The 10056-nt window shown below is 43.2% G+C and overlaps 1 protein-coding gene across 1 annotated transcript in view; it reads right to left on the bottom strand.

The window, feature by feature from the left end:
- Window positions 1–801: 801 nt before the first annotated feature.
- Window positions 802–10056, bottom strand: part of DAD1 (defender against cell death 1) — a 55339-nt gene continuing 46084 nt past the window's right edge. Inside the window, exon 3 of the mRNA XM_082844531.1 lies at window positions 802–1329. The gene's annotated coding sequence lies outside the window, so the exon portion shown is untranslated. The remainder of the gene's footprint in view (window positions 1330–10056) is intronic.

Raw genomic sequence — 10056 nt, 5'->3', positions numbered from 1 at the left:
ACAGTGCCTTACACATGGAGGTGTTCAGTGAATAGTTATTGAGTAAGTGGAGGACACACCCCCATCTACCCTCTCCTTCTCACAAAGTAACAGAGCTTTACTGTTGCATTCCCAAACACTGAGAGCTCACTGAGTTAGTTCCTTGCCAAAGGCAAGGACAGAATACAAGTGTCCATTGTTTGTAGTTATATACACATTGGAGGCAGTGAACAGGTAATCAAGGTATTTGCAGGGCCTCGTTTCACTGTGCCTACCAGACAGGAAATGTGTTGGTCTTTGGGAAAGGAACCACCGTATCAGTATGTTCCAGTAAGTACCTTGTTATTATTGATCATAATGCCTGAACTTATCCTGCAGACTTACATTGCACACATGATTAAATGTCTCCTTATTCTTTAACTCAAGGAGTACTGGGGTTTAGTGATGAAAGCCATCAAAACAAAATGAAAAAAACAGATGCTGTCCCTCGTGTCTAATACTCCAACCATACCCCTGTCCCACCCCATGCTCACAAATTTTTTAATACACACTAAACTGATAAAAGAAAGAAAGATTACCTACAGGGATAGGAGCAATTTTCTAACCACTGGTAAAATGAGCTCGTGTACAGGAATTGATTCCTAAGTAAAAAATGGGAATCAAAGCTGATATGCTTTGGCTGGTAAAACAAGATGACTTGGTGAAATTTTTGAAGGAAATGTGTCAGAGTTGTCTAAAGACCATCAGCTGGACTCTTCTCAGGCTTTCCCCTCCATCCATTCTATTGTGCTCTGAAAAGAGGCTTTCAGAGGCTTAACTCCATGGCTTAGTCTTTTATTTCAATAATAGAAAAAGGGGGAAATCCCAGCCAGAGTTCCCAGGAAGGAGGATAATACATGCTAATCACATTAATCTATTATCAAGGTAGCTCAGGAATTCTTGTCAGGCAGCACGGTGCTGTGATTTATAATACATTCATCTATGGGACTGGGACAGGATTATCAATAAAACCCAGTAAGTAGACAATATGTCACTAAAGTAGGAGGCTTAATGTGGTGACTGAGACCTATTGAACTTACTGCAGTATTTGTAGGGCCCAGATATCAAGAAATGCATGGTTTATGTGGATTTAAGTGCATTCTGAAATAGAAAGAAATGTTAAAGTAATGGCACAGAGGCCAGAAAGATCTAACTGTGGAGGAAAAATAGTAGTGTCGATGAACCAGAAATAACAGACTGAAACAGCTCAGTCAGAGAGTCGATCATAATGAAAAAGGCAAAGTTCGCCTGAACACTGCTTGTCCTTCTAATCCTGGCTTGATCGGTGCATCTGAGCCACAATTTCTTCACCTGTAAAGTGAAAATATTTCATCTCACCTCATAAGTTTTTTTAAAGATAAAATAAGCTAATGGATATGAAAGTATTTTAGAAACTAGTAAATGCTATACACCTGTAAAATATCATGATTATTTGTTTTCAGAACAAAAAGAAAAAGCTAGGACAGCTAGTATAATTCTTTCAACATGAAGAGAATATATAGATTCTTAGTAAAAGAGCTATTTTCGTGTGGATCTGTAGCCATAGGCATGGGTAAAAACCACTCTCTCTTCTACTGAAGTACAGAGACTCACATGTCACCCACATGAGAATGGCAGAAAGGAAACCATTCTGTAAAGGCCTGAAATGCAGTGTGAATTCTGGGGGTAACCTAAAGGTTACCTTTGGAACTGGAACAACGCTTCAAGTCACCCCAAGTAAGTCTAAATTCCTAAGCACTTCTCCTTACTTGTGTTGTTGCCTCTCAGATTGTGACATTTGGAGCACATAAGGGGGATGTAATAGGCCTTTTATGGCCATTTTCAGAAGATTTAAATAAAGATATTATAGAAAGATCCCTCATCCAACCCTTAACGTTATAATAGTTTTATTCCATCCAAGTTGTGTTCTTTCTTAATAGAAAAGAAAGCCAAGATACTACCCATGAGGCCAATTGAAAACAGTAAATTTGCAGAGCATAAGAACCAAAGAGAAGACAAGTGGTGTTTTTTACCAGACCTGAAGCAGAGTGGGTGCCCTTTAATCAGGACGCCTGGCTTTGGGGACAGAATAGGACTCGAGTAAGTAACCAGGCTACCACTAGGCCTAAGTCTGCAAAATAAGTTGACTGTAGGAGCAGGAAGCTGTCACTCAATGAAGTTAAAACTAGGAGAGACACTATGGCAGAAATCTAAAAATTGATAAGTGTGATGGAGACAAAAGGACTAGATACATCTGCGGGATGCATAGAGTTGAAAATCACAACTTTGGTGGTGACAGACCCAGAGCAATGAGGAGAGAGAGGCTTCATTTTAAGTGTTGCACAATAAATGCCCATATTTGAGTTGAATGGCCTGTGTGTTATGTGGAATGTAAAAAGAAAGTTAAGATGTGGTCCCCTTCATAGGTGAAAGGGCTGTATCTCTCAGTCTTGGGTATGCGAAGGGTGTGTGGGCTTGTGGGTGTTTTTGGCTGACTAAGAAACACTGTGGGAAGGGTGGAGGCTATACGTGGATCTTTGGGAGCGGGACAAGACTGCTGGTCAGGGCTGGTGAGTAGAGTATCAAGGGAACAACCGGAAGATTGATGAAAATGTTTTCATGTCTCAGGAAATGATTGTGTGATGGAGGATACGCTGGAGTTCAGGGCATCACTGTCACTAGAGGTCTAATGTCTGGTGCTAGCAAGAGAATTAACCCCAATACAGCTGCAATCTCAATCTCATAGGAAGGAGGAGAAGGATTCCTCACTCATAGTTCCTCCTAACATGTATCTGTCCTATGCCAAAAAGTGAGGTATGGGGTACTTGCGTAGCAGTGCTGGTTCAGTGTGCTTAACCCCACATCACCTGTTTTCCATTTGTAAAATAAGGACAATAATATCAGAGTTCATGGCACAGTTAATGGCCCAAATAAGGCAAGGTGATATATAGCGATTGTCAACCCACTTGCCATGTGTAGGTTCTCCCATAAATGCTGGTCTTCTTTCCCTTCTGTAAGCAATCAGAGGTTGAAAGACCCAACACTGCAGGCCATTTTTGTATGGGGGGTTGCCATAGTGTGAACTCAGGATACGGCAAACTTACTTTTGGAAAGGGGACTATGCTTCTGGTCTCTCCAGGTAAATGTCGACCCAATCCCACTCCTGTTTTCTCATTCTCTGGTTTAAGACTTCTACATGTAATTTCTGTGTTTTACCCTTGTGGATGCATCATCCTTGTTTTATCAGTTGACCTATGAATTTAAGGTTGAGCCTTCATGGAGCACTTTGAAAAATGAAAATAACCAACAAAAGAGTTGGATTAGTAGGATTAGAAGTTGAATTAGTTGAATTAGTAGAACTAATTTGCTAGGTAGAACGGAATACAGAGTAATACCCAGATAATTAAGACAAACCTGGTTTCTCCAGAAATAGCCAGGCTTCCTGTTAAAAGACTAGACTGTAGCCTCACCCCAGGCATCCCTCCCATTCCTTTTCCCCCTATATCCCCAATCTAGCTGAGGAGTCTTGGACAATCTGTGACACATACAGCTACAGAATTCTTTCATTACTGAGAAGATCTGCCTATTAAAATTGAAAGATCCTTAAGAGCAGAGGTTCCTGTTATATACCATAAAGTGTCTAATATGGTCCTTTTACAGAGTAAGTGCTTGATAAGTGCTTGTTTAATTGAAATCAAATACCCAGAAAAATCAAGTTTCCCGGCCAAAGGGAAGAAGTGAATATAGTAAGCAACACAGTACATTCAGTGTGTGGTGGAGAAAGAAAAATACTAGATTGAGAATCAAATAGACCCGTGTTTTTGTCTCTGCTACCAACTAACAGTGTAACTTGGAGCAGATCCCTTGCCTCTAGGCCTCAGTTTTCTCCTCTATGAAAGGGGAAGTAGGTCTGGTTGATGACCCCTCTGCCCTCCTGGCACCAGCAGCCTATGAATTTATTCCATTTGGGGTGGGGGGAGCTTTTTTCTCATAGGAATAAGTCAAATAGCTATATTAAATCTTAAGTATTTTCTAACTCATCAGGGTAAGTCAGGAAAAGGTGTCAAGTGACAGAGGGAGTTTATTGTGAGGCATGGGACACTGTGGGACTCATGGGGAGGAGCAAACAAACTCACCTTTGGGAAAGGCACCTGGCTAAAAGTGGAGCTGAGTAAGTGTGCAATTCTAAGGTAACTACAAAATGTATTCCAGTGACAGTGAATGGGAGAAAAGGAGATGTTATTTTTGTCATTCGTAATATGACAAAAATTATTTATTTATAATTAACCATAATCTTATTTATAATTTGGAACTATATATATTTGGAATATATTCCAATTATTAATATATATAATTCCAAATATATATTTGGAATTATATAATTATAATCTTATTTATAATTAACCATAATCTAGTGCTGAAGCATTAAGAATTGTGGCACCCAGATAAATTAATGAAAATATTCAAAGACTGTCCAAGAACATTTTCTTTAAGTTAGAATTTAGCAAGCTATTAAGACTTTTCCCAAGATGTGAGGCTGACAGAAGCTCTGTCCAGTATTAGAGTTTTTAGCACTAGAATTGAGCTAAATGGAGCCAGAAAGAGGAAGAAAGCAGAAGAGCAGAAAATTGCATGGCCATGATCTAATAGAACTTTTCTACTTCCACTGCCATTGATTCTGAGACTCATTGCAGGAGACTATTCAAGGTCACTTGACCTATGCCCCAAATAAGCCCTACCAAGTTCATTCCAGAGATTATGTCCCTTTGCACTAAACATTATTCAAGAAGAGTCAGTGAAGTGCAGAGAAAGGAGCCCAGGGCTTCTGGTTGCAGTCTAGAGTTCTAGATTTGATTGAGCCCCAACAGGCGGTGTGATGCTGAACAAGTCATTGCCCCTCTGTGTGCCTGAGACTCTTCCATTGTGAGATGAGAGGGTGGAAGCCCTCAAAATCTGTGATTCTTACTCCTACACCATCCTAGAGTTTATACAACCCAAGGGTGTGGACTCATGGCTATTTCACAAACAAGTTCTATAACACTAAAAAAAAACCTTGTTAATCAATCATTTAACTTAACATATAAATCATAACCACCACCTCAGTTTCTATGATGTGTAGATACGATACTAGGGGCATGACAGACAGTACTGTTTATCTTCAAACAACTATGGATCAAGGAACAGTATTCCTATTTTACAGAAAAGGAAACTGAGGCTCAGAGAAGTAACTGCCCAAGATCCCAGGGTTAGTGAGTGGAAGGGTCTAGATTCAAACCACGGTCTGCCTGCCTGATCTCAAAGCTTACTCTTTCTACTACATTATGTCACAGACCCTGTGCCAGGGCTTACCTAGAAATGAGAGAGGATGCCAATCAGAGTTAGTAAGGAAATACATGGAATTTATCTTTTCCATTCTTAGATACTGCCATGACTTGAGACACGGAGCTTTGGGAAATCTTGACTTGGATGCCCCAAATCTAAACCGTTCTCTTCCCTTTTTAATGAGGAAACAAGTAGTACAGGGGCTGCTGGGAGAATTACCCCAACAGGAGAGGAGACAGAAGAGCTGGCAGCAGCCAACTCCTTATTCTGACTCTCCCTTCCCCTCACAATTTCTTGTATTTTCCCCATGCAGACCAGTGTCCAGTGTAACCCATCTATAAGTGCCTGACTCATTTGTGAGTTATAGAAATATGCAACATTGAGTACACTTTGGACATTGCTGGATCATAGAACTTTAGCTCTGAAAGGGAAATCCAAACCTCTTTTTTTCCAGTGAAGAAATTAAGACCCAGAGAGGTTGGTTGAATTGTCCATTATCATGAAATCAGTGAGAACTAGGGCTGGGATGAAAACGTGGGGATCCTGGTCCCTGGGCCATATTCCATGACTACTGTTTGGTGAACTAACCCTTCCAGTAGGTAGGAGGTATGAGATTGTTCATGAATAGGAAGAAACCAGATGGATTTACTGGGAGAATATAAAAAATTGCTCCTTATTATGAGCACCTTCCCATAGGCTCCCTGGGCCTGCTTCACAGCTATGGTTAAAAAATGGAAGGGGGCTTCCCTGGTGGCGCAGTGGTTGAGAGTCCGCCTGCCGATTCAGAGGACACAGGTTCGTGCCCCGGTCTGGGAAGATCCCACATGCCGCGGAGCGGCTGGGCCCGTGAGCCATGGCCGCTGAGCCATGCTCAGCGCTGAGCCGTGCTCCGCAACGGGAGCCGTGCTCCGCAACGGGAGAGGCCACAACAGTGAGAGGCCAGCGTACCGCAAAAAAAAAAAAAAAAGGGAAGGAAAATGAAGCAGCCTATTTTGTCGCAGCACAAATCACTGTGGGAAATAGTGGAGGTTCCAAAGTTGTCTTCGGGACAGGAACAAGGCTATTTGTTGAAGCAAGTAAGTTCCTTGAAATAGCCTGATTTTTATTACAGTTGAAGGATATCTGTTTTCACTGATTTTTCCCCCAAGGGTTTTGTCTGCTATTTAAGTAAGAAAATAGTTTGGTGATGGTAATGTTGCATTATATGTATCCACGAGCCTCATTCATGCCAGAAACATGTAGTAAACACTTAGTAAGTGTGCATGGACATAACTACCCTAGGTCCCGTCTAGAACTGAAACTCTGTAATTACATAAATGGCTTTTTCAACCTGAATATTCATGACATTTTTTATATAATCTACTGCATACAAAGCAGGATTTCCTATTGAGTTGTGACTTATTTCTTGTCATCTTCCAATGGTCTTAGAAATGAAGGTTAAAGAGTAAAATTACACGCCTCTTCCCACTTTGGCGCATGTACGCAAACTCGGGAACATGCTTAGTAACTAACTCGTATGTGACTCAGGAATCCCCGGCTGTAGTCCAGCTATAGGGCACCATTTGTATAGAGTTGGCCCAGTTATAGGGTACCATTTTGTATAGAGTTATGTCAGAGTGTGAACACAGGTTATCAGAAATTCGTATTTGGAACTGGCACCCAACTTTTGATCAGCCCAAGTAAGTCAGCTCTCCGGAAATGTGTAACCCCACCTCCAGCATTGGATTTATATTTATATATGTAGCATTTGCTCTGGTCTATAATAGAATATTATGATGATGATTATTATTATTATTGTCACATCATCATTATTATTATTACCACTACTGTTTTGTTATTATTGATCATAACAATGCTGCTAACTCGGAATATATTTTTTCTGCCATATTATTCGTTTTACCCTTTAAGGAGAATCAATGTCAAGGTATCAGGAGAAAAATGTTTGAGTTTCCTTTGCAGTCAAGTACTTGTTCATTCAGTTGCCCCCTCTCTGCTGAGGGTCCATAGGAACTTCACGATGTCGTGGGTTTTATGCTGCCTCCTGATTATCTCTTTGAGTTGCTTCCTTGGTTTTTCCCTGCCTAAGCACTTAGGTTTTGCAGCTCATATTTACCAAAAGTATACTTAGCTTTTAACCTCTCGCAAAACTGGCCTTCTTGTCCCAATAATTATGGACGGTAAAAGTCAGTTCAACTCAGTAAGTGCTTATTGAGTAGCATCAAGCCAGGGGCCATAGGTGGTTTAAAATGAAACAAACCAACCAAGAAAAGAAGAAGCATAAGATGTGGTTCTTGCTCTCAAGAACTTCCAGTCTTGTCAGAAAAACAAACCACTCATCTGTTAAAAGTCTAAAAACAATTTATATGTGGGTGCACCAAGCAGTGTGCTGTGTGTGGTCATGTGCAGGACCTGGGACCCTACTGACTGGAGACAGGACAGCAGTGACAACGGACAGTCCATATTCCCTGGCAGAGAGCAAGCAGGATTCCACCCCTGTGTTTCCGGAAAAGGATTTAAGACTGTTATCTGCTGAGATGTTTGACTTTCTTGACAGAAAGGCCCCTTGACGGAAAGCAGCCTTGACCTAGGTGAGGATAGAAAGAGTAGAAACAGGAATGAGTCAGGCGTGAGTCACCCAGAAACCTCGCTCAGCCCCAGAGAGGATGCGGTGACTCTGAGTCACGCTGAGGCATGCTTTTAGCATGTGCCCTGGCCTGGCTTGCTGGAAGTGCTCTTGCTCCTACTCTTTCTGGCAAAGTGAAAAATACATTTTTGCATATTCCCCTAAGGCAATGGCGCCTTCGTCTCAGGCGGGGCAGCTGAGGTGGGAAAATGCAGGCTACTGCCTGGTATCTTTCTTCTTTTTTCTTTTTTTTTTTTAATTTACTTACCTATTTATTTATTTATTTATTTATTTATTTTGGCTGCATTGGGTCTTCGTTGCTGCGCATGGGCTTTCTTTAGTTGTGGCAAGCGGGGGCTACTCTTCGTTGCGGTGCGCGGGCTTCTCGTTGTGGTGGCTTCTCTTGTTGCGGAGCACGGGCTCTAGGCGCACGGGCTTCAGTAGTTGTGACTTGAGGGCTCTAGAGCACAGGCTCAGTAGTTGTGGCACACGGGCTTCAGTAGTTGTGGCTCGTGGGCTCTAGAGCACAGGCTCAGTAGTTGTGGCTCGCAGGCTCAGTAGTTGTGGCACACGGGCTTCAGTAGTTGTGGCTCATGGGCTCTAGAGCGCAGGCTCAGTAGTTGTGGCACCTGGGCTTAGTTGCTCCACAGCTTCCTGGACCAGGGATCGAACCCGTGTCCCCTGCATTGGCAGGTGGATTCTTAACCACTGCGAGGGAAGTCCCACTGCCTGGTATCTTTAGAAACACGTACACCCACCCGGCCTATGTAGGAGGCAGGTTTTTCACCAAGTTTTGTAAAGGTTCTGTGTTTCCCAGAGGAGAAATAGCTAGAGGCTGTTTGTTGATGGCTGTGATGAGGAAAATGGAGGTGATGGGTAGCATCAGGGCTGAAGCTGCTACAGCCACTAGGGAATCTCCCTCCTGTGCTTAGAGCACCCATCAGAAGGAAAAGGTTAGGATCAGCCTTCCCAGGATCCCAGCTTTTAGAGCTACTGGGAAGCGTGTGTGTCTTCCATGAGAGGGTAGGCAAACCCAGGACCTTTTTGTAATGCACTTTCCCAGAGTGTGATTATGGGAACAGATTCACTTTTGGAAAGGGGACTCGAGTATTGGTCACACCAAGTAAGTGAGCCGGGATCCTCCTGGACATACAACCCCTCCCCCACCCACCGCTCTTCCTACCCCATAGGTACCGGACAACTTCTTATGTCCATGGGAGGGCAGAGGGCATGTCCTCCATCAATGCCACCCCTAACGTCCTTAGAAGCTCACTGCGTCAAACCTTCGTGTGCCCCTTGTTTCTTCCACCCTCCCTTCCTCTCAGCATCTCCACTGACAATATATTGAATAATATAAGAATCTCCTATGCCGCCCATCCTGGGAGCACTTGTATCTAACAAAAGAGTAGCAGAGTCACACCTTGCTGTGGCCCCAGGCAAGCAGGGTGGTGCTGGAGGTACTGCTGGGGAGTTGCTGCCCTGCTTCTCCACTGACAGGAGCGTGTGTTTTCTCCTGGGTAGAGGAGGTGAGGAGCTCTTCTAGTCCCCAGTCCCTGGCTCCCATCACCACCCCTCGGTTCAGGGTTCCAGGACAGCTGTGGGAGATTCCTGCAACTCTGGGGGTGTTGGCCAGTGTTTCCCCAGATTGTTGCCCCAACCACTGGAGCAATAGGTAGAGGGAGGTCACGTGAGACTGGTTTTAGCAAAGGCTTTCCTCGCTGTGTGTATCAGGAAGAAACTATGGACTTATATTTGGAAGAGGGACCAGGCTTGTTGTTCATCCATGTGAGTATTATAGAAACGGTCAAGGGATATTTTGTAGACAGAGGATATATGATGGAAAATGAGGGAGTCTGTGACTGGGCTGCTCCATCGTGAAAGAGCCCTTTGCTGTCTGAGAGTAACTTACCATTGTGTCAGGTCTAATGAAATGATTGAGGCTGTGCTGGACAAGGGTTTTGCACAGTGCGTGCAGAGGACAAACGACCAAGGTTTGAGAAAAGAGGTTTCACTCTTGGTTAGGTTTCTGAAGCAGAACTGTCTTCTTGGCAGCCAAGGGGCCATCCTGCCCTTCAACCCCATGGCTGAGAATCTCTCGCCACGTCCCTTTGGAT

The sequence above is a fragment of the Leucopleurus acutus genome (assembly GCF_964270905.1).
Source record: "Leucopleurus acutus genome assembly, chromosome: 1".
In the NCBI taxonomy this organism is placed as follows: Eukaryota; Metazoa; Chordata; class Mammalia; order Artiodactyla; family Delphinidae; genus Leucopleurus; species Leucopleurus acutus.
Note: the sequence above shows the minus strand (reverse complement) of the source record. Positions and strands in the feature narration are given on the sequence as shown.